This window comes from Myxocyprinus asiaticus, chromosome 7 (genome assembly GCF_019703515.2).
Source record: "Myxocyprinus asiaticus isolate MX2 ecotype Aquarium Trade chromosome 7, UBuf_Myxa_2, whole genome shotgun sequence".
NCBI lineage: Eukaryota > Metazoa > Chordata > Actinopteri > Cypriniformes > Catostomidae > Myxocyprinus > Myxocyprinus asiaticus.
The window spans coordinates 16,957,660-16,982,996 of NC_059350.1; positions in this window are offsets into that span (position 1 = coordinate 16,957,660).

A 25,337-nucleotide genomic window follows, 5' to 3' on the forward strand; every position below is an offset into this window, starting at 1 on the left:
TTAAAGTGGCAGTGTCCCAAATGACGCACTACACACTGTCCACTTAAACTTTGCACAATGCACTCTGCAATCTCATGTATGAAATTTACAAAGGGTAATTTGTAAACTGAAACATTTGCCATTTTTGAGCTGACTGAAGCGATGTTTTAAAATGCACATTATGTGTTGACATCTTGAGTGTTGATATTTGCAAGGTCCTGTCTTCACGAAGGTTTCATTAGTTCCCACATTTACCTTTAATTACAATTATTTTGTCAGGTCAGCATCGCAGCCAGGAAACCCCGCCCCTTCCGCTATGTAAGGCAAGCCGCAAGCGCTGAGTACATGAAGTGTCCAACATTCCACACTCTGTTTTGTCGGCTGAAGAAGTTCATCATCCATGTACTCATAGTACTCTTCTTGTCATTGCATTTTCGGTGTGAACACACTACTCAAACTACTAACACACAAAAAGGCATAGAATAATGCAAAAGTATGTGATTTAGGGCACAGCTATAGTGCATGTAATTGTGATGTCATGTAATTATTTTGTTGAGTTGCTTGTAGATACACATTGATAGAGATATTATAGGGCCCTATGATTTCAGGGATGTGGAAAACACAGACAGAATCGTGGAATACAGTCATAAAAACGAAATTAACTCTGGAATGTCATGGAATTTAAAAATATTTGGGAACAAATTAATGTATGAATGCACAAATAATTAATTAAAATTCTGATATGTCCTTGTGTGATGATTAAACCACAAGAAGATGTGATTTAATAAAATAAATGTACAGTCTGCATATGCTGCTTGCTTCAAAATGAATGTGTGTTGCAAGTCACTCATACACAAAAACGCATTAAATTCCCTTTCAAGGCTAAATGGTCTCTGATCATAACCATCACGTGTGCTCTGTGTGTAGCAGATGACTGAGAGGAGATCACTAATTACCCTTAAAGCATGCAGCACATGCAGACTATATATTTATATAATTAAATCACAGCTTTTAACAGCTTAATAAGCACATTAAGGCATATAGCAAACTGCTCATCCTAAAGCAAGTTGAGCAGTTAATTCGGTTCCCTATCTGTCACTCACTTGACGTTGTGTCAATGTAGTGACACTAGGGGTCACTCTTGGGAGCTCGAAACACATCTGGTCTTTGATAAAAGGCCAATGAAAATTGGCAAGTGCATACCACTCCCCGGACATACGGGTATAAAAGGAGCTGGTATGCAACCACTCATTTGGATTTTCTCTTCGGAGCCGAACGGTCGATGTTTACTGAGCTGACTTTTCATTCACCTCTGCTGGATCTGACGGCGCATTTCAATGGCTTCTCCCTCCTCTGCACTGGTGCACTGCAGAGAACGCCCCTGGGCACTTCGGCAGAAATAAGAGAGTATATTTTTCTAAAAGAGTATATTTCTCTAAAAGAGCGGCACACACAGAACGTCTTTTTAAAGATGCATCTTTTTAAAGATGCCTTTCCGTTTGTGTGTTAATCCTGGTTGCGGTGGTTATCTCTCAACTTCTGACGGTCACGATCGCCGTCTTTCGTGTCTGGGCGCGACCCACGCGGAGACAGTGTTCGTGGATGGATCATGTACTCATTGCGAGAACATGACCATGGCAACGTTGTGGTTGTAGCTTGCTTTCGTAAGAAAGACCTCCCATTCCCCAGCATGCTCGTCTGCCCCGATCGGGCTTCCAGATGAGTCCGCCGGCTTGTCTCATGGCGAGTTCGACCTCTTGTTTGGAGCCCGTGAAGCTGATGAGCTCTTGAGCGCAGCATCAGAGAGCGGGCTCATCAAGTCAGACACGGAAGCCTCAGCTGGGCTCCTCCCCTCGGGTACAGTTGCCCAGTCACAGGCTGACACGGAAATGACGGACATGCTTTCCCGGGCAGCCGCGAGCGTCGGGCTAGAGTGGAACCCTCCGCTCTCCCCTGAACCCTCACAGCTTGATGATTGGTTCCTGGGCTCGTGGCGCCACTCAAAGCAGCCACGCCCTGCTCCAGTTCCTTTCTTCCCAGAAGTGCATGAGGAGCTGACAAGGTCGTGGGAGGCACCTTTTACTGCCTGGTCCCAATCTTTCAGCTCCTTTGCCCTCACTACCCTCGATGGTGGGGCGGCCAGGGGCTATTCGGCGATTCCCCCAGTGGATAAGGCGCTCGTGGTGCACCTATGCCCGCATAGCGCCGCCACCTGGCGTGGGCGCCCAAAGTTCCTGTCCAAGGCCTGTAGGTTTACGTCATCCCTGACGGCCAAAGCCTACAGTGCCACTGGACAAGCCACCTCCGCCCTGCACGCCATGGCTCTCCTGCAAGTCCACCAAGCCAAGGCGCTAAAGGAACTGCATGAGGGTAGTTCCACCCCAGATTTGATGCAGGAGCTGCGCTCGGCGACCGACCTCGCTCTCCGGGCAACGAAGGTCACCTTGGTGGTCCAGGAGCACCACCTTTGGCTCAACCTGGTCGAGATGGGTGAGGCCAACAAGGCACAGTTCCTTGCTGCCCCCATTTCCCAGGTTGGCCTATTCGGCGACACCGTCGAGGACTTTGCCCAGCAGTTCTCGATGGTGAAGCAGCAGACGAGGCTATCCGGCACATTCTGCCCTGGCGTGGCTCAAGATCCTGCATCCCGCCCCTTTGGCCCGGCCCCAGCGTGGAGCCCACCGCAGGAAGCAGACGCCACCTGTCTCACGGCCGGCCGCCAAGAAACCACGAAAGGCTTCGAAGCACTCCTGAGACGGCGACCCAGGGACGACGAAACCCACTGCCTTGAAGCTGGTAAGCAGACCACTCCATCCCCCAGTGGAGGGCTGGGAGGAGAATCTTTTGTTGCCTTTTCATTTAATTTCGCCACATGCCCAAGTGGCTGCGGTACCCAACAGTTCAGCAAAAGAGCGGTTTCCTCATTCCCTGGGTCACATACCTGGTATGCACGGCCGTCATCACGACCACCATCCACCATTCCATTTTGGCAGGGTTTGGCATTCCAGCGGCGGTCTCCCCGCCCCTGCGCGCCCAGCTGTGGCACAAATCTGCCCCCGATGTGACAGTCTACACGGGTCACGAGGACAGGCCTCTTCCTCCCCCGTCCCAGGCTGTTTCGTAGGTGGTCACAAGGAGCCAGGTAAGTGCTTTGATGTCCCTGAACTCAGCACGGCCACAACATGGGGTGGCACCTCGGGCTCCGCCCCGCCGCGAGGCCCCACATGCCAGTACGTCCGACGAGATTGTCCCCTTGGTCCCCCTCGCCCTGAGCTTGGAAGCGTGGCTTGCGCTTTCCAATCCTTCGCAATGGCTGATCGGGACCATCCGACTCGGCTACGCGATTCAGTTCGCCAGGCGTCTGCCAAGGTTCAGCGGCATCCACGCGTCTGCCCAGGTTCAGTGGCATCCACTTCACCTCGGTGTGAACGCTGCTACCTTGCGCGAGGAGATCGCTACCCTCCTACGGAAGGATGCAATAGAGCCTGTCCCTCTGGCCAAGATGAAGAAGGGGTTTTACAGCCCCTACTTCATTGTACCGAAAAAAGGCGGTGGGTTGCGGCCAATCTTGGACCTGCGAGTACTGAACCGGGCTTTACACAGACTCCTGTTCAAGATGCTGATGCAAAAACGCATTCTGGCGAGCATCCGGAATCAAGATTGGTTTGCGGTGGTAGACCTGAAGCCGACTAGGGCTTCGGGTCAACTGGGAAAAAAGCAAGCTCCTGCCGGTTCAGAGCATCACTTTTCTCGGTTTGGAGTTGGACTCAGTCTCGTTGACGGCGCGCCTCGCGAACGAGCGCGCACAGTCGGTGCTGACCTGTTTGGTATACATTATATATATATTAAAAATCATTGACAAATATTGTGCCAGCGGGGGCGTGGTCATGCATCCGCCCGGAGAGAGCGAAAGTGGTAAGGGCGCTTGCACCTGATCTAGATTATGTCTAACACCTCTCTCTAATTCCAGTGAGCATGGGGAAAGCAGCATATAAGAAGCCACCAGCAGAGAGAGAGAGAGAGAGAGAGAGAGAGAGAGAGAGAGAGAGAGTCTGGGTCCAGCAATCTGTTTGTGAAGCTAATGAGTTATTGTAAAGCTGACCAGTTATTATGAAGCTGATGAATTATTGTGAAGCTGTAAACCAGAAAAGTTGCCAATTAAAAGAGCGTTACCTGTGACTGAAGAAACTTGGTTCCCTGTGTCCTCCTTCCCTCTTGTTGTGAAGCCTTTACACATATTTACTAGTAATTAAAAAGATGAAGGACACATGGTTTACAATTTCCCTCATTAGGTCATCAAGTGTTTTTCTATTTTCTGTCTTAATCACTGTATGAAAAAAGGCATCACACATCACAAAGTCTGACAAACAATGACAAGGATTTCAAATTGTCAGGCAAAAAGTTTGCAAAAAAGCATTTGTGGCGCCGCCAGTATTTGGCCTGAAGTTTGCAGGCTATTTCCAACAGCTGGCGAGAAGCTGAGCTCTTAGCGAAATTATTCAAAATGTGTTTTTAAAAAGAGAGTTACTAAGGCAGGAGAATGAGGACACCATGGGGAGAAAGGCACACCTTCTCTCAGCGCCGCACCATGGGAGTCCAGCGATCAAGAGACTGGGATAATTTAGTTCCTAATGCCAGAGACTGACGCAGAGCATTTGCTTGCCCAAACCACACTCACTGGACTGCCAACTCCACCTTCATTCATCTTATACAATGTCTGAGACTCTACATATAAAGACAAGATAATTTTTGTAGTTACTCTTAGTGTGGGTTGCTGTTTTCTATATGAAATCAGCATTTACATGGTTTGACATGAAAATTTTGTGAAGGTGCATTTCAAAGAACAACTCCTTGTTTCCACTGTAAGATATTACATACATGTGTCCCCCTCTTTTTTATTTTTTTTTTATTTTTATTTTTTTGCTTAACCACTCCATGCAATTTCCTTTTGAAGGCCACAAAAAACCAGCACGCCAAGACATCTTTAGGAAGCCACTGAAATGATGTCCAAAACTGAGCATCGCCTGACTAAAGACACATGGTTTAGCATAGCACAGGAACAGTTACAATGCGAGGTAATTCTTTGGATGTTTTTTGGTTACTTGGATACTAACACTTCTTGCAAGTTTAGCTAAGGAAGGTCGCATAGCAAAAATTTTAGAAAAAAAGATACTATAAGTAAGCATCTTACTTACCCAGCTAAACCACAACAAAAACAGTCTACAGCAGGTAGTGTGCTATTTTCCAAGAAATAACAAGCATATATTCTATCTTATAAAATGAGATACAAAATCAGAAATGAATTCTCTAAATCTCTGTAATGAATGACAAAACTTCCTAAAACAACAACAACATTGAATTTTCTCTATCTTCCAGTTTCTCTGGTCTCTCAGAAGATCTATCCTGGGCACATTGGACATCGGAAAATAATTAGATCTACATGTACTGTAACTACATGTGACTAGATGTAAATGCTGATGGTTACTTGTCATTTCAAATCTTGAAAGCACAGCAGAAAAAAAGAAAAAGTATAAACCACAGGCAGCATGCAGCCACAATTGCACGAATGGTTGCCACAGTAACGCTCTCATGCTAGGAAGGCACCTGCACAGCATTTCTGTGTTGTTGTTGTTTTTTTGTTTTTTACTTTTCTGAGAGAACATTCTGGCAAATAGTAAATTAAAATGTGCTACTAAATGAGCCTATTATCTAGTCTGATAGTTCAAATGTTCAACATAATTCAATTAATACTTTAACAGATTTGATTTGACTTAAAAATATCAGACCATTTACTAAGCATGCGAGGATTTCTCTGAACTTTACCGTGCTGACTGACTTTATATTAATGGCTTCAAGCAAGAGTGGATACTCAAATGCTGGATCTACAGTGCTGTAGACCAGTACAAACCGAATCTGATCAACATCTTAGATGTTAATCATGAGGTATGTGCGGAACCTTCCATTGACAAATACGCCTCACAGAACACCTTTTTGATTGAACAGTTCTAGTAATTTATAATTTATTACATAAAGTATTCTGTAGCCTGCACATTTAATATGGCTGACAAATCGCTGTAACTGTGTGGTGTGTTTAAACAAGAGTCTATTGGAGGGTTTGGGTACAGTTATGAATGGGACGGGCATGTTTCATAGTAAGATGAAGTAAAAATGGGTCATGCCTTGGTTGTTGCCATGCTGCACACAAACAGGGTGTCGCATCATTAGAAATGGAGGATCGTATTGGCTGGACATTACAGGAAGGCTGACACCATGCTTAGCGCAGCTCATTTGGCGAAATCTTAGTGGATGATATAAAGAGAGAATTCCTTTAAAGGAGAGAGAGGGCCTTAGGATTGATAAAAGAAGGCAGAGGGATGCTGGAAGGAGGAGAGGAAGGGAGGGAGCTGACCAGGCTAATCCTCACCTGAAGCAAACTGGTGCAAACTGTTGGGAAGCTCGGCTATTCATTAATGCGAGACAAAGTGGGGAGGCTGAACGAGTGTGAGTATGTGTGTGAGTTGCTGCCAGGGAGTCCCGTTCATTTGTCTTCAGAGCTGTACATAAAGTAAGGGCATGAATTCCATGGGAGAGCAGCTTTAATGCCTTAGTGCCAGGGTTTTCAACAAAGAATTTAGGCCAGAAGGAAAAAGATTAGTGTGGAAAGACCCCTCACCATCATCTCTTGTCCCACAGAGTCCAGGTTTAAGATAAAAGACTGTGTCATAATCGTATAAGACAACCCAACTGCCATTTCACAGTGCTGAGCAGCAAAGAGACCAGCTGGTTTTTGAACAGAGTAAACATTAAGTCTACAATTAATGGGCCAGTTCACTCAAATTCACTGTGGAAAAGATAACACTTCATTAATGCCATCAGCTATGCAATGGTGAAGTACTTGATAGGGGAAGGAAAAAAATAAAATAAAAAATGTACATTAATGTTACCTGCATGATTATATCTGTCGGAAGCGGAGTTCGCGGACGCACGGCACATAGAGCCCCATTGAAGCTGTGCTTCAACAGGAGTCTATGGTAGAGGCTTGTCCAATTGAGTTCAGTGGAGCAAAAGATCGATGTTCATTGGACAAGAGGCTCTACATGCATCATTTTAGGCCCTGCCCGGACGCCGTGTGTCTCTGGGACTCTGTGGGAGCTTCATGAGCGCTATTTGCATGAGGGAAAGATCTGATTGTTGATTGGACAGTTGGCTTTCAATCAATGTATTTTTAGCTCGCCTGGAAGCTTGGCTTCTCTATATGATGATCTGTCGAGCACTCAAACAGGCTGAACCATGTAACAAACGGCAATTGAAATCATTGAAATTGTGATGTACAAGAATGACAGCATTTTGACTGAATTAAAACACAATCGCTGTCATTCAGTAGGTGCTGAAGTAAGTTGCGGTTTATTTAAAACAATTCATTTAGTGATTATACGTCTTCATGTTTGCCATTGGTATATGTACATGTTGTAAATACAATTTTTAAAATAAGTTTCTTTATTTTTGGTATTTTATTTTTGTTCAGCATGTTCACTAGTTAATATTTGTAGGGTTTTTTTTGTGAGTTGGCAACATAGCTGCTTTTGGGGGCAAAATTGTAGACACTGCTAATGTTGTTGAATTAATTTTGGAGAAATGAATCAAATCAAAATTTCCTGCAAAAAAAAAAAAAAAACAACAACATAAAAACAACAACAGAGGATAATGAATTCAGTAATAATATTAAAAATGAAACATATGCGAGTACACTTTTTTTGACCGACATCTGTGCTTCCCCTCTTTTGAAAAGCACCAGCCGCCACTGATATATACATAAGAAATAAGGGCTATTTTAGAACCATTTGATTTTTTTTTTACATTGCAATATTATTTACAGTAATTCATTACTTTAATGTGAATAAAAATTATTATTAAATGAGCATTATTTGAAATGAATATTTATAAATAATATAATTTATATATTATTTATAATAATAACATTAAAAATAATATTTTAAATATTTTAAAATGTTAAAAGTATTAGGTATTTATACATCATGGTTGTTGTACTACCCGCAATGTATGCTGGTTTAAATAAAACAAAGTATTGCTTTACAGTGTATATTTTAATGAAATACAAAGAAGGCAAATCAAAAATCTGATGAGAATCATCATTGGATAATGAGAGTAAAAAATAATCATTAAAAAAAATAAATAAATACAAATGTCCAGACACATTACTGTGACATATAAAACAAATAAGGTCACAATGCAAAAAAATTGTAATGTTCTAAAAAGAGGATTAGCGAAGTATAGTTAATAATTTCTCTCTTTTGATTTTGGGGTAAAATATGACCCAGACTTCATGAGATTCATCCAATTTATTCAGATGCATCTCTTTATTGCATTGCGAGGCATAAAAAGAGGGAAGATAACATCCTTTTTTCCGGATGTAAAACTGACTCCTCCTTTGTAGTCCACTCAGCAGGCTATAAAAACCCATGCAGCTTCGCTAATCAAACTTTCCAATTAGTGCTTATGAGCCCTAAAGCTAACATTAAAGGCAAGAAGCACAGCTCCAACATAAAATAAATAACAGTTTTGACAGAGAGAGAGAGAGAGAGACAAAGAGAGGTAAGGCAGGGAGGGACAGCAGCAGCGTCAGTGTGCCATTTTCACTGTGCAAGTGAGTGTGAAAAAAGTTCCACTTAAGTGACATGAGGGGAACACTATTTTTCCCATTTTATTCTCTTTTTGTTGTCGTCTTTTTTGAGCGACCTGCTGGTGCTCGGGCTGCTTGGGAAATGGCTCTCCATTGAGATGACTAGCACAGTGTCATTTATTTTTTTGTGCGCTTACATATCAGCATGTCCCTGTGGATGGAGAGAGTGTGGGTATGGACAAAAAAGAAGGGGATGCAGTGAGGTAGAAAGAGAAAGAGCTAGCGAGGAAGGAAAACTGAGAGAGGGACTATGACATTCTTAGTGATAAATGGGAAGGAGTAACAGTGCTGAGAGAGACTGCCAAGTGAAACACCAGTACTTGATCTGAGACCTGTCCACTCTCCTCTCCCAGATGCCCATGACCCCTTTGTCTGTGAGGTGTGTATGTGTTGGATGGGGCAATCAAAATTAAAGTTTCTTATTTTTTTCCCTCTTATGCCCACAAACACACACACACACACACACACACACACACACACAGGTTGGTGTGGCTATCCTTATAAGGATTCTCCATTGACATAATAATTTTTATACTGTACGATTCTATCCCCTAACCCTACCCCTCACAAAAAACTTTCTGCATTTTTACATTTTCAATAAAACATTGCTTAGTATGTTTTTTAAGCGATTTAAATTATGGGGACACTAAAAATGTCCTCATAAACCAAATTTATAGCATAATACCCTTGTAATTACCAGTTTGTAACCTAAAAATGTTTCCTTGTAAACCACCCAAACACACAAACACACACACACACACACACACATATACACACACACAAACACACACACACACACACCTAATACGGCAGCTCTGCCTGGTCATGCTGGCTGTTGAGCCTGTGCAAAGCTCCCACTGTGTTCTTAATTAGCTTCATTGATTGAATGTATTAATTAATCCCTGTCCTGAATAAATCAAGCACAGACAGTTGAGTAGCATGAATTATTAGTGACACAAATTTGTTGCCACAGATGTCCCCATCCAAGTAAGATGTAATACTAAAAGTCACCTTGGAAATAATTCCTTTAAACTACTCAGCACACCAAATTACGTTTAAGTAGTTCAATTTATAGCTCTAAATTTATAGTTACAGCAAATAATGACAAATATTGTCACATAAAAATTGCATTAACATTCCATAAAATTAACTTCAGCTGCTGGTGGGCTAATGTGTAAATGTTACTTTTCTATATATATATATATATATATATATATACATATAATTTTTTTTTTTTATTGCTGAAATGGTCCCAATTCTTAAGCAATTAAACAAAGTGCAAAGAAAGCAGAACTATGCTCAAAATCCCTCTAGATATCTCCTTTATACAAGTTGCAACATAAGTTCCAAGTCCTCTAAGGTCACAATTTAATTAGCAAACAGCAAAGACTAAAACGACTCCATTTCAGACCTCTTCAACTATGGGAGAAGCAGGGGTGAGAACCTAGAAAATGATGCCCTGACTCCATGTCAAAAGATATTGTGATTAATGCTATGTGACAAAACAAAAATAGTATACTGTACCTCACAGAACATATGTACCACCAAACAGAAGAACCACTTCAGATTAATGGCTCAGTGTTTTTTGCTTCATCATCAGTTTTTGACTTCAGGGACATTAAGAGCCACATTGACAATAAAGAAACTAATATCCACCTGGTGTAGAGGTTAAATGGCAGAGAGATAGAAAAAGCTGAAACAGAAAAAATTGGAGATTTCTCATTTACTGTAAACACAATGCAGCCCTCAGAGTGCTATTGATAAAAGCATCATGTAGCCAAAACAGCAGGACCGAACACATGTGGCTAAATACGGTCACAGTGCTATAAGCACATAATCAATAAAATTGATTCACCACTGTCTGCCTGTTTGTTTTTGCTCTTGTCCTCTGTTTTCAGTGTTTCCATGTCAAGGATTTTATTTTTTATTTTTTATGCATTTCAGTCCTATTCATTGGTGAAGTGTAGCACTCATTGACTGGACAAAGCAACTGAATTGAATACAGACGAATCTACAAGTACAAATAGTTTCAATATGACTCGAGCTTTAGGAGCTGTGGGATGCCAAAAGTTTTGGCTGTTAATGAGAGACTCGAGTCTCTTACAGTTGCTGAAAGCTTAAAATGGGAGGACAGAGAGGGAAGAAATAGCAGAGATGGGTAACTCTAATGTTCTACTTTGATTCATTTTTCTGTTTAGCTGATATGTCGGTGCTCATTAAAAAAGAAAACACTGGGGTTTGTGTGGGTGTGCATGTTGCTTTGTACACAGTATTTGAAAGTCACAGAGAAGGATATCGGCTTGGACGGCCATTTGAAGTGATCTACTGTTTAGTGGATGGGGATAATACCAGCGGTTACCCTCTCTCTTCGGCTAAGAAATGAAGGGATTTCTTCACCTTTACACTTCAGCGATCATGATGGTAGTGGTAATACGGGACAAGGTGGATCACATCAAGAACGATGGAAGTGAAAAAGAAGCATTAATGTGAAACAAGCATCAGGATATGCATTAAATCAATGTGTTCATAAGAACGTGTGCATTCTTTGGTTGGAAAAAGCTCTTTTCAAGGCCAAACATGCATCGCAAGTGCTTCTCTAAAGTGATGTAGTGTGCGGGCTTGCATCAAATTGGGAAAGGTTTTGGAATCAGTTATTCATCATTTGCATGTTTGAACACAAATAAGCCACACAGGTTTTCAGTGTGAAGCAGTGTGAAACCAGACTGAACCTTACTACCACGGTGAGTACTGCCCCATGAAAACGTAATAACGTGTGACACGTTCGCAAAATCACCGTCAGGAGGCGCAAAGGGACACTTTTGTCACCATCGTTATTTTGGCACCATCGTGTGAAGAAAGTGAGTTATTATGATTAACAATTTGAATATTATTATTTGTATTGTATTTTCTAACAATGATCTAACAATGCAAAATTAATGGCAGCATTAAAGTGACCTGTTTCAGTGATGTCACTTTTTCCCCACAGCCACTGTATTTGTGACCATCAGCGGGAGGAAGTAATGGTGGTCAATGGAAAAACACCCATAATACGATATCAAGAAAAACCACAAAAAAAAAAAAAAAATGCTTTTCATCCATGCCAATCCCAGCAAAGGTGTATACAGGTCTGAGGTCAGCACAAATATAGCCAAATTTGACTTTTGTGGACATTTGAATATATTTTATCCACGACTTATCTCCGTACACCGGCGAGTGCACACACAACTACCGGTATATCACCGTGAATATCTTTCATTCAGAAGTTACACGTTTGCGTTGTTTTCTGCTCTGATTTGGGCACAATATTACAAAATGTCTGTGATGATCCCGTCTGTATGAATGTCACAGCTACTTTAACTCATGAAGAACACACAGAAAGCAACCGAGGCATATTAGTGTATAGGACTAATGTTTACACTGTAGTCAGGTGGCGTGAATAATGTCTATGCTTCATGATATTATGATGTGTTGTTTATTGACATACATACATTGCATGTACATTGCAATACATGCATTAATATACACACGTTAAATATAAACTATATTCACATTATAGTGCTTTTTTATTTATTACAGTGTGTTAAGATTATGATATACTAGGTGTTATTTAAGAATAACATCGTACTATGTGCATTTCTAGTTTAATTGTATCCGAATCGATGATGTTATAAATATAACTGACACATGTACAGATAACTGACATGTCTAAATAAATGCGCAAAGACCGACAAGTGCTTTTATCCCTGCTCTCTCCCTTCATCGCTGCTTGACTTTGGCGAAATGAAGCCGTGTCACTTGAAAAATAAAAACATTATTAAAAGAAAAATTACATTTTGGCACTGGTCAAACAGCAGTATCACCTTTCTTAGCTGGCTTTTGCTGCAGCCCACATTGCAGCACATTGAAGATAGATGCAGAACCCTCCTTACATAGAGGAGACTACAAGCTTAGCCTAAAATAGCATAACGTGGTGGTCCCATAAACATTCTATGGTCGGTACAATGGCGAGGAGACAAGAGGCCGTTTTTTTAATGGATGTCTATGTAGGAGATGCATCATTACACTGAATAAACTGCTTTTGTGAGGAAACAGCTTCTCATTTAGACAGTCATACAGTGACGTGAATTGGTAAACAGAAAAAAAAACAAAATGATACATCAGCCTTTTTCAGTAAATGAAAACAGTTGCTTCATGGGTATTAGTTATTTAAATACATTGTGAACATTCATAATTTCATTTGTTAGCCCTATTGAAAAAAACAACAACAACGCTTTTAACCCATGTTGTACTGTACATGACATGGCAGTAGGTAGTCACGTTCTTTGAAAATGAACATGTGGGCTCATAGGTTAGTGGTCGTGTGTTCGGCACTCTAGCAAAAGACCGTCGGATCAAATCTCTCTTATATTATTGTTTGTTTGTAATAAATACACATTTGATCATATATAGTAACATCTGATATTGTTGAAGTGAATTTCAACATTAGAAACAAATGCAGACATTATTTCAGCATTGCATGGTTTTTATTTACATTACATTACATTTAGCGTTTGTTTTATTTTGTTTGTTTTTTTTTGTTTTTTGGCCATTTGGTTTTATACTGTATATAATTTATACAATTAACCTTAATATTTGTCGCCATGATTGGGTTATAAAAAATAAAAACATAGGCAGTACAGTCGCATAGTGCAGCAACATTCATGATTACATGATGAATTTTATATTTCATCTTAATTACATTAATAAAAAACGATAGCGTGAGGGTAGTTCACTTATATTTTTCCAAAGATCTGGGTGAAAAATCTAAACGTCCAAATCTCCTTCAATCTTTTGGTGTCACAACCCCCCACTACATTATCTTTGTCTGTGTTCACATGGGGGATGGGGTAGATAATAGCACCTTTAACGGCCACCTCAAGCATTCAACTTTCACCAGAGAACTCTGTTATCTCATAACTTGGAAGTAAAATGTACCCAGCTGACATGTGACATGCCGTTTTTTTTTGTTTTTTTTTTGCTTTTCTGCATAAATACACATTTAGTCATAAAATTAAACATGGTTAATTATTAATATATTAACACCATATTACAGTAGTAACACCATAGTTAATTGCATCAAATCTGTTTTCTAGTATTACTATAGTAAAACTACATTTATATTCATTTTATGTATTATGTATTATGTATTATTATTATAATACATAATACTATTAAAGAAGACATTAAGAGTGGAGACAGGAAACAGAATGGGAAAATTTAAACGACATACACGGACTCGAACTCAGGTCAACAAGGTACAGGCACACCAGTGTTACCACTGGAACGACACCCTCAATGTAGTTTGTCATGTATTTCAATGTTGCCAAGAGACTATTGGGGTGCAAAAAGCTGTTTACAGATGCTATATACACATGGGTGCAAACACTCATTCTGTAAAATAATCAATATAATCGAGCTTTGTGGCAACATCGGTTAATAGCAACTATTAATAAAATGCCAGACAGATAACGAATAAAAAAGCACGTAACATACAATTTTAAACTGCATAGCGTTTCTGGTTATTACATTGAGCGTAAAACTTAAACACATGTACTGAGACAAATATTATACAAATAATGTTATCACAACACTTCCAGCCTAAAATGTGTAATGGAAAATTGCGTTTCTTATTAAAATATTTTACAATATTTCATTTGATGCTTCCATGAAGAATGATTCTGTTCTCTTTTCTTTCATTTTTATTGCCAGGATAATATAACATACATTATGATACAATGGTTCACATATAAATTCACATTTGATAATCCTGTTTAAAAATAGAAAATATGGGCTAGCCAATCAGCACATTAAAAGAAAACACAGGTTTAGAGTCTTCGCAGTTTTTGGAAATTGTTTGAATATGCAGCCTATATGACGCTCGCTCGTAATGTCTATATAAAAATACTCACAAATAATAATTCTCTCTAATGAAATGTGAATGGATAAATGGAAACAAATAATTCCCAATGCGTGGTAACCCTCGTGAAACGCTGAATGTTGCAGGAAAGTGTTTATCATGGTCTCCATTGTTTGTTCATCTTGTTTCTTTTTCTTCCTCCTCTTTTTTCTCTTTTATGGCGGTTAGCAAAACAAGCTTAACTTGCCCTTACTGCCTTCAACTTAATGGTCGTTACGTTGGGAGAAAGAGCTCTGAGGCATTCAGCTCTGGCCTGTTGAAATTCTATGGTTATAGCACCCCATAGCGGGTTAGAGCTGGTAATGACTCTTTCACACGGTGATTGTGGCGGTAGAAAGCCTATTCTGAATGGATACCCACTGTATGTAGGCCAAATTACCTTTGGTTTAATTGGCCCTTTGACCTAATCATAATACATGGATAAAATATATGGTGTTCTTTGACTGGTGAGCTGACCAAATTAAGCACTGAGTTGGATAATCACAATACACATGTACACATGCACAAAAAAAAAAAAAAAAAAACAGCTTTAAACAGCTTTGCCAGCATTGACTACAAGTCTCCCTGGCCAGCTGTTCTAATCTATGTTAATTACTTCGAAGAGGATGCTATGCTGATGAGCAGAAGAGATAGTTGGAGGCGATAGATGATGGGAGCAGCCCCACAATGGATTTGAACAAGAGCATAATGCAGCTGGAGGTCAGGATCAAGGCCCTGGAGATATAAGAAGAAGACAAGACGGCGGAGCCCAGTTCCTCAGAGACAATGATGAAAGCTAGTTTGAACGTGGCACTTCCTTAAGACTGAGACCATTATGTTTGTCTAAATACCAAGGCTATTAGCCAGTATCTACGCCCATGGGGTTAGCTATAGGAACAACTTCAGCCCTGGATCTAGAGCACAGACAGCCTGTAGCCACCACAGTTTCTCCAGGGAAAGATAAGTCAAAACTCAAGGCAGCCCTTTTGCTGCAAAGTTTGGTCCAAAAGCAGATATTTAAACATCAATAGTTTTAACAGCATAATAGTGGAATATAAACAGCATGAAACAGCTTTAAGGGAGGAAGAGAAAATATTCCTTCAGGTGATGAAATGATTTCTACAAATGTGAAAGACGGAAGGTTAGTGTCTTGTGGAAGCATTCTCTGACAATCACTCTTGATATGTGAATAAACGATGCAAACGAAGATAGATATAGTAAATGGGCTGACTGAATATATGCTTCAAAGAATACGCCACTTGAACACACTCTTTACTTTGAGAGCCTATTCAGATTTTCTACAAAGGAATGATCCTGTTTCAACATTATAAATTGTGTTCTGAAACTAAACAATGTATCCAAGATTCAGCGCACACCACAGGCCACTACATAACATTACTCCACCTAAAATGCAGCCTTTTCATGTATATACAGGAGATGCCAAAGGTACTTACATAAACATCACAGCGAGAGAAACATCTCAAGGTGATGAACAATAGTTAAGTACTGACTTGCTGTCATGTGAACAATGTTAAGGGGATATAACCTGTTTTACATGTCAAGTAGATGGTCTTTGGCACTCTACAGTGACAAATATACTTGCAAAAGGGGAGAAAAAAGCTATATTCCCTCAGGCGATGAAAAGACATTTCACAAGACTGGAAGACGGATGGTTCGCGTCTTGTGAAAGCATTCTCTGACAAGCATTCTGGAAGTCTGAATTAAAAACGATGGAAATGCAGAAAGCAGTGGCATTTTATCTAAGGATGCAAGAGAGGCAGAGCCTCCTCAAAAAATTTGGGTGAGAAAAATAATCAACTACACATAAATAAAACAAATAATATATAACAGTGTGAGCTCAAATCATGTATATAATGTCATATTTCCAAAGTAACTCTGTCAAACAGCAACACCAGCATATAATGTTTTAGAGTAAGGCAGCGTCTCTCACGGTTCCTTAAGGCGGCCGCACACCGGACGAGAAGCGCCACGCCGTGTCGCGGGTAGGACACAACACAGGTATCAAAACACAGGGCACATCAATACAGTTCAGATGGCAGACAGTACACACAAAAGTTACAAGGGATGTCCCGATACCATTTTTTGGAGAACGAGTACAAGTACCGATACTTAATTTTTGGCACTCGCAGATACCAGGTCCGATACCTGATTTTTTTTTTTTTTTCATATCAACAGTTTAATTCAGTTTTATCATCAAAATGGTGTTTAAATGAATGAATTCATTAAAACTTTAATCAAATTAAAATTTAAAAATTATTTTTTTACATAATATTGTATTTTACAAGTCGCTACATGACTCAAAATTATTATTAAACCACAAAGTCTGCTATTTAATTAAATAAGAATGTGCCTTGCGGAAAAATATGAATTTGCGCTCTGTTCACTGTCATCTGCTACAAACAGAGCCTGCGATGATCATGATGGTGTTTCCGTGTATGAGCCAAGGAGGAGATTTAAAAGGTACGTGCAGCCGGTGTTGGCAAAACACTGTCTCCACACATTCACTAGTGCTAACATTTGATGTACACCGCACATGCAAACTATATTTTATCTCATTAAATGCAGCTTTGCGGTTAAATAATCTCACTAGGACATAATGTTATTTTAATTTTAATGTAGTGTTTTACATATTGTGATACAGTATACCAGATTTATGAATGGATTTAACCTAAAAATTGTCAAATGTAACTGAAATATGAATTTACACTGGACAAAAAAAAAACTCTATGCTTCACAGAATGTGCCACATGAACAAAATCCTTACTTTTGAGTCTATTCGGATTTGCAAAAAAGAAATGATCATATTTTGACATTACAAATTGTGTTCTGACACTAAAGAACATCTAAAAGTTTCAGCATTCTCTTAGAGACCACCACATCAGATCATCTGTCACAGAACAGTATTTCGCCAAAAGTACATTAATATTTTTCACCAAAAATACTTTTCATGTCTTTAGGGAAGATGTCAAAAGCACCGATATCATATCACACACAGAGAAACATCACCAGGTGGGACAAAACATCAGATAAATTCTAACTTGCTGTCATTTGAACAAAGTTAAGAAGATATTACCACCTCTTCATGTCAAGTAGATGGTCTTTGGTGTTCAACAGCAGAACTTTGGACTAGCTGGTGACAAAAAACTGTTAGAAAGGGAATAAACAAATCAAGACATTCTTGCAAAGCAAGAAAAAGCTTCAACTTGCAGATTCAACTAGCCGAAACAGGCTCTTCACATTATAGATCTGTGCCACACAGCACGTCAAGCAGGTAGCCACACAGCTGTTGTTATGGGGCCGATTGTTGGAGGTAATTGTGGTCCTGTAAGTGGTGCATTAGTTAGATGGCAGATCAAGAGGGAGATGCTGTTGTTTTGGCGCAGCAGCGCACTGGGGCTGATTATGCGCTGCACTTCGACACCCGCTGCATTATTTATTGATGCCACGCACGCTTTAAAATGCACTGTCACAGCGGTAGGTGGCATTGTGCTGTCACATAAAAAAATAAAAATTAAAAAAAAGGCTGCAGAGAGTGAAAAAAGTGCTTTCTCTCCCTGCACCTCACCATGAATTCATCCACAGTTTGAGGGTCCAGAGGAAACACATGAGAGTGTGTGTTCTTTTTTCCTCCAACTTTCAAACTTTCATCTCATTCTTGACAATAGTGACAGTTAATGATACCAGTCTTTCTACTACAATATAATACCAAATACAGAAGCAATTCAGTACCCATGCACTGTCCTGTTGGCAGCTGCTTTCCAGAACTCGTGTAGGTGCGTAATAAAAAACAAAACAAAAAAACAGCTTCATTCAAATCCTAGAAGTCACATTGAAACCAAATGCCCTAAATAGCTTTTTTGCAAGATGCAACATACTTCCTTGCAGGATGGCACTTCACAGCCAAAAAATATTTCATTTCTCCAAAGATATACAGTATATGGCATATCAACAAACTGTTAATCTGATACTATGAGGGAGCATCCTTCCATATCTCCCTTTCTATTTAATGGCTGCTGAATATCTGTAACTATTCAGCTGCGACAAGCAACAACACAATAAATCACGGCATTGGAAAGGTAGCAGGCCTGTATTATTCAGATACAGCAAGATGGCTGGCTGTTTGGTATTATAGATACATCTGAAATCCACAGGTAAGCTCTGCAGTTTGCATTAATCCTCTGCTTGGGAAGGAACGCATGCTATGCTCCTATTCGTCCCACTGACTGTTTGCCACATATGAGAGCAAAATGGAAGTCTATGAATGGTGAAACAAGACGATTACACAGTCTAAAACTGTAATACTAGCACCTCTACTGTTCCATAAAAATACCTTATAACCACTAATATATAGATGCCTAGGAGGGATTTATTGTCACACAGGCCATCTACATGTAGCGGATATGAGTAAATTTAATTATGGTGGTGTGATATTCCCCTTGAGCAGGGAATTGTTTTGTACAGCCTCAGAGGTGGATGAAATGGCTAGGGGTGAGTTGTATTACATAGGCTGCTGAGGCAGGCAAGTGGGCAGTGTCTACTGTATGAAAGTGCTCTTTAAGCACATACTGTTGGATGGGGGCTCCCCATTTTTCAATTAAAGTTCACCCAAAAATGAAAATTATGTCATAATTTACTTATTTACTCATGTTGTTCCAAACCTATGTGGCTTTCCTTCTTCTGCGGAACACAAAAGAAAAACAGTTTAAAGAATATCACGGTCAGTCTTTTCAATACAAAGGTTGAAGCTTCAAAATGGATGCAAAAGTATAATAAAAGTACTCCATGAGAATATATTTCAAGTCATCCAAATTCATACAATAGATTGTGGTGAGAAATTAACTGTTTTTTCGTGAAAACAGTACCATGCCTACCCCATTTGGTACCCTAGGCGAGAGACTCTAGTCAACCAGTCAACCTACCACTTAATTTGGCAATATTTTTGTTCTCTGTCTTCTAAAGCATCCCAAAACTACTTTACTGCATGACAAAGCACTTAAATGTTTCAGCCCGCACTACAGACAATTTCAATGAGAAGAACTGACTCAGAAGAGTAATAATTTCTCCACGCAGTGGGCATTGCTCGATTTCAAGAGCTATTGCCGTATTCACACTTGCATACTATCCATACTACTCTCACTGTTTTTGCCAAACACATATATAACAGAAATAGTAAGAGTAGCATGTTAGTATGGCATTCAGTATACAGTCTATATGATCCGTGGAGGGTGTCACAACACGTTATCGGAACGCACAGGGCGCATTTTGTTCGACACAGATCAGACACATGCTGAAATTGGCTTGGTAGATCAGCACCTTCAAAGCGCCTAATGGCTTGACCGGCCCTGAGTGAAAATTGTATGCCTTCAAGATTTAGAATATGACGCATGAGTCACATGGACTAGTTTTATGATACACTTTTAAACTTTAAAGTGAGCCACTATCAATTACCATTGTATTGAAAAAATAAAATAAAAGACCTGGTGTGACGAGGAGGAGGGCAGGGCAGGGCCGGGCCGGGCCGTGACTACAAACGCCCAGCCCCCAATCAGGCTAATCAGCCAAGCAGAGGGATAAGTGCAGCAGAATGCGGCAGGTCGGGAGAGAGAGAGCCACATGCAGCTGCCATGTGCGTTTATGTTTTTGTGTCTTTTTTTTTTTTAAGTTCTTATTAAAATATTATTGTGACTGTTCAGCCGGTTCCCGCCTCCTCCTTTAACATGTCAACCTTGTTACATCGGGATATTCATTAATATTTTTCCTTTTGAGTTCTGCATAAGAAAGTTGCATCAGTTTGGAACAACATGAGGATGAGTAAATTAGGTAAACTACTCCTTTGGGTAAACTACTCCTTTCAAGGATTCACCCAAATACTTTGTTGTGCCTTACGCGTGGCCTTGAGACAAAAGTCTGCTTGCACAAAACAGTTGAGACATGGCCATGGAGCAATTTGCTCTTCATTATGGTGCTAGTCAAATCAAATCAAATCACTTTTATTGTCACACAACCATATACACAAGTGCAATAGTGTGTGAAATTCTTGGTTGCAGTTCCGAGCAACATAGCAGTCGTGACAGTGATGAGACCTATACCAATCTACAATAAACATCAAATTTACACAACACACTTTAATATCTAATATACACATAATTCCACACAACACAATATACAAATAATAACATACAATGTAAATTATACAATACACACAATATAGAATACACATTATACAATAAAAAATAGTATATATAGTATATATAAAATGTACGGTAGGTTGTATTGTACTGTACTGACATTCAGGCTGTCGGTTGATAGTCAGTTGCCAGTGTGTTGTTAAGAGAGAATGTAATTTATGACAGTCCAGTGTGAGATAATAAGATTAATAAAGTGCAGTGCTGATGTATATTGATCGTGAGAGATCAAGAGTTCAAAAGTCTGATTGCTTGAGGGAAGAAGCTGTCATGAAGTCGGCTGGTGCGGGTCCTGATGCTGCGATACCGCCTGCCTGATTGTAGCAGTGAGAGCAGCCCATAGCTCAGGTGGCTGGAGTCTCTGATTATCCTCCGAGCTTTTTTCACACACCACCTGGTATATATGTCCTGGAGGGAGGGAAGCTCACCTCCGATGATGTTCGCATGCGGTTGTGGGCGGTGCTATTGCCGTACCAGGCGGAGATGCAGCCAGTCAGGATGCTCTCTACAGTGCTGGTGTAGAACCATGTGAGGATGTGGCAGTTCATTCTAAACTTCCTCAGCCATCTCAGGAAGAAGAGGCACTGATGAGCCTTCTTCACAACGGCCTCAGTGTGGACAGACCATGTGAGTTCCTGGAACTTGAAGCTGCTGACTCTCTCCACTGGTGCTCCATTGATGGTGATGGGGCTGTGTTCTCTTTCTCTTCTCCTGAAGTCCACCACAAGCTCCTTTATCTTACTGATGCTGAGGGAGAGGTTGTGCTACTGACACCAGCATGTCAGAGTGTGCACCTCCTCTCTGTAGGCTGTTTCACCATTGTCAGTGATCAGACCTACCACCGTAGTATCATCAGCAAACTCAATGATGGCATTGGAGCTATGTGTTGCCACACAGTCATGTGTGTACAGGGAATACAGGAGTGGGCTGAGAACACAGCCCTGTGGGGCTCCAGTGTTGAGGGTCAGTGATGAGGAGATGTTACTGCCTATTCTAACCACCTGGCGTCTGCTTCACAGGAAGTCCAGGATCCAGCTGCACAGCAAGCTGTTTAAGCCCAGTGCCCAGAGTTTCTCATCAAGCTTGGAGGGCACTATGGTGTTGAATGCTGAGCTGTAGTCTACAAACAGCATTCTCACATATTGTTCCTTTTTTCCAGGTGGGAGAGAGCAGTGTGTATTGTAGATGCAATGGCATCATCAGTGGAGCGGTTGTTGCGGTAAGAAAACTGCAATTGGTCCAGTGATGGAGGCAGCACAGAGCAGATGTAACCTCTGATTAGTCTCTCAAAGCATTTGCTGATGATGGGGGTCAGAGCAACAGGACGCCAGTCATTTAAGCAAGTGATTTTGGATTGCTTTGGTACAGGCACAATGGTGGACGCTTTAAAGCATGTGGGGACTACAGACAAGGAGAGGGAAAGGTTGAAAATGTCCATAAAAACACCAGCCAGTTGGTTCGCGCACGCTCTGATGACACGGCCCAGAATGCCGTGTGGACCCGCGGCTTTACGGATATCAGCCTAAACCTCGATGTCGTCATCAGAGACGGACCGGAACATCTCCCAGTCCGCGTGATCAAAACAGTCTTGTAGCGTGGAGTCTGATTGGTTCGACCAGCACTGGATCGTTCTGAGGGTGGGTGCTTCCTGTTTTAGTTTCTGCTTGTAAGCGGGCAGAAGCAGAATGGAAGAGTGGTCCTATTTGCCAAATGGTGGGCGGGGGAGGGATTTGTAGCCATCCCGGAAGGGAGAGTAGCAATGGTCCAAAACCCGGTCCCCTCGTGTGTTAAAACTGATGTGTTGGTGGTATTTTGGTGCGATTGATTTGAGATTGGCTTTGTTAAAGTCCCCGGTCACAATGAACACGGCCTCAGGGTGCGCGGTTTCCTGCTTGCTTATAATCCCATACAGTTCCTTGAGTGCCCGGTCTGTGTCGGATTGTGGTGGGATGTACACAGCAGTGATAATGACCGCTGTGAATTCCCTCAGTAGCCAGAATGGTCGACACAGAAGCATGAGAAATTCCAGATCAGGAGAGCAGAAAGACTTGATAGAATGTACGCTCCTCTGATCACACCAGGATTTGTTGATCATAAAACATACACCACCACCTCTGCTTTTACCTGAGAGGTCTTTCGCTCTGTCCGCTCGGTGCACGGAGAACCCCGTGGATTCGATGGCTGAGTCTGGAATCTCCGCAGACATCCAAGTTTCTGTAAGGCAGATAATGCAGCAGTCCCTCGTCTCTCGTTGGAAACAGATCCGCGCTCTCAGCTCGCAGAGCTTGTTGTCCAGTGACTGAACATTTGCCAGTAGAATACTGGGTAGCGGGGGTCGATTTGTGCGACGTCTTACTCTGATGAGAACGCTGGCTCTGTTTCCCCTTTTCCTTCTGCATTTCCACGGCCGGGCAGCCCAGACAAAGGGCTCCGCTGACGTGTTTGTAAACAGCGGGTCAGCATTGAGGAATTTAAAGTCTGGTTTACGGTGTGTAATTGCAGAACTAATGTCCAAAAGTGTTTGTCTGTCGTAGACAATAAGGCAGACAACATCCAAGACAAAAAAACATAAGAATTGTAAACAAAACAAACAAAAAACTACAATGTTGTTTCGGAGCTCACAACACAGCAGCCATACTCAGCGCCATCTTGAGTAGTAAAGAGTCCTAAAGGCTGGAGAGGGGAGATATGGTTTGTAGCTGGGGAGAACATTAAAAGCTTGTTTTGTTACCAGCCCCCTGCTGGCTGAGCGCAGATCAAAGATTATGCTGGAAATAGGAAATGTGTAGCATTTGGCAATCTCAGGGCCTCAGCAACAGGGCTGGGCTCTCAAATTGCCAACGCACCTTGGCCAGTGCTGAGCAGGGACCATCCTGTATCCTTCTCTCGTTCTCACCTCATTTCCGGTTCTCCATCCTTCTTTTTGCCTCCAGTCGCTAAGGAGACCGCCTGACTGTCCATCTCTATGGCTGCACACATTCCCCTCACGCAGATTTGGTTCGGTCCTAATTAAGGCTTCTCCTTTCATTTGTGGAGATAATTGGACTTTCATCTCACCAGGATGCTGCAGCTAAATCTATTCTCTATTCTTTAATTTTTAATGGGGGGGGGGGGGCGGGGGGGCGGTGGGCACAAAAAAAGAGGAGGAAAACAAATCTCTTTCTTAAAGGCTTGCCTAAATAATTTAAGATATCTTGGGTTACAAATACAATATATGTGGCAAAATTAAGTACCTTTCACTTTTCCTGTATTAGAATGATACAGTTGGCTGCTGTGTGTTTTAGAAATACAGGGAAAGGATTTAATTAGACCTGATAAGCATCTGAGACAGATGCTTTTGAGAGATCAGAGGAGGCCCCATAGAGACTAGGTCCATAGCTTAGACATACATAGCTCAGTCATTCCCAGTACATATACAAACAAGCCCATGAATTAATCCAAATGTGTACCAATTTGTGAGATGGGGTTTATAAAGGAGGCACCTACCTATGTTAGATGAAAAGCTCAGGGGAACTCATTCACCCTTAAAATGTGTCACAGAGGCAAAATCGCAAAACTAGATTGATTTCATTTGAATACCAGATCTAATGCATATCTTCCTATAACCTGATGTGCAGCCATTTCACTGTAGTGCTAGATCAAAGTAAATATCTGTGAAGTCTAAGGCCTGATGAGATAATTAGATAAATTTCCTGCCAATGCAATCCCAGTGCACTCCATGTCACTCTGCAGAGCATTTGCTCACATTGTGAAATGTGCAGCAAGGCCTTTAGGATTTGAGAAAAATAAATAAATAAATAGGGGATTTTTAATACCTCGATTTAGAAGGAACATAATTTCAGCCCAATGCATGTAGCAGGATACCATGTTTTTTTCCATCACAAATTGTGTAATTGTTTGCAATTATCTAAATGCCAGGCAGTCAACTATTTCAATTAGCTCTGTGGCAAATTTGAAATGACTGGCCTCATCAAAATGATCGACAGTGCTTAGTCTTTGTTAACCTTCCAAATATTAACCAGGTATGCTGTACTGGCCAAAATGATCTTTCATTATGAGATATATTTCCAATGTTTCAGCTTTGTTAAAATGCACTTACAAAACCTGAATAGCTGTCTATGGATCTGTTCGGGTAAAATACAAAGATACACAACACTACTATTTGTTTGTAAACTCTACCGCTGGATGCAGACCAAAGAAAGGGAAAGGCTAACAATCCACAGATGTGAGCAGGCACACTAAGAATTAGGTTAGGGTCTGTTAGTTGCATTCTGAACACGTGTGGTCTATATACATTGTAGTCACCAATGATGCCCACAGTTGGCCACAGGAGACATAAGGTAATGTCTAGGATGTCTCAGGCATCCCCCTGCCCCTTAATTATTTAATTGAGGCAGTTATGTACATTGGAAAGGGAGTAACAGGGTTATTGCTGGCCTAAATCAGATCTTAATTGAAAGGCAGCAATAAAAGCTGCAGGTGTCCAGCCCTCGGTGTCTGTAATTGGTGATCATGG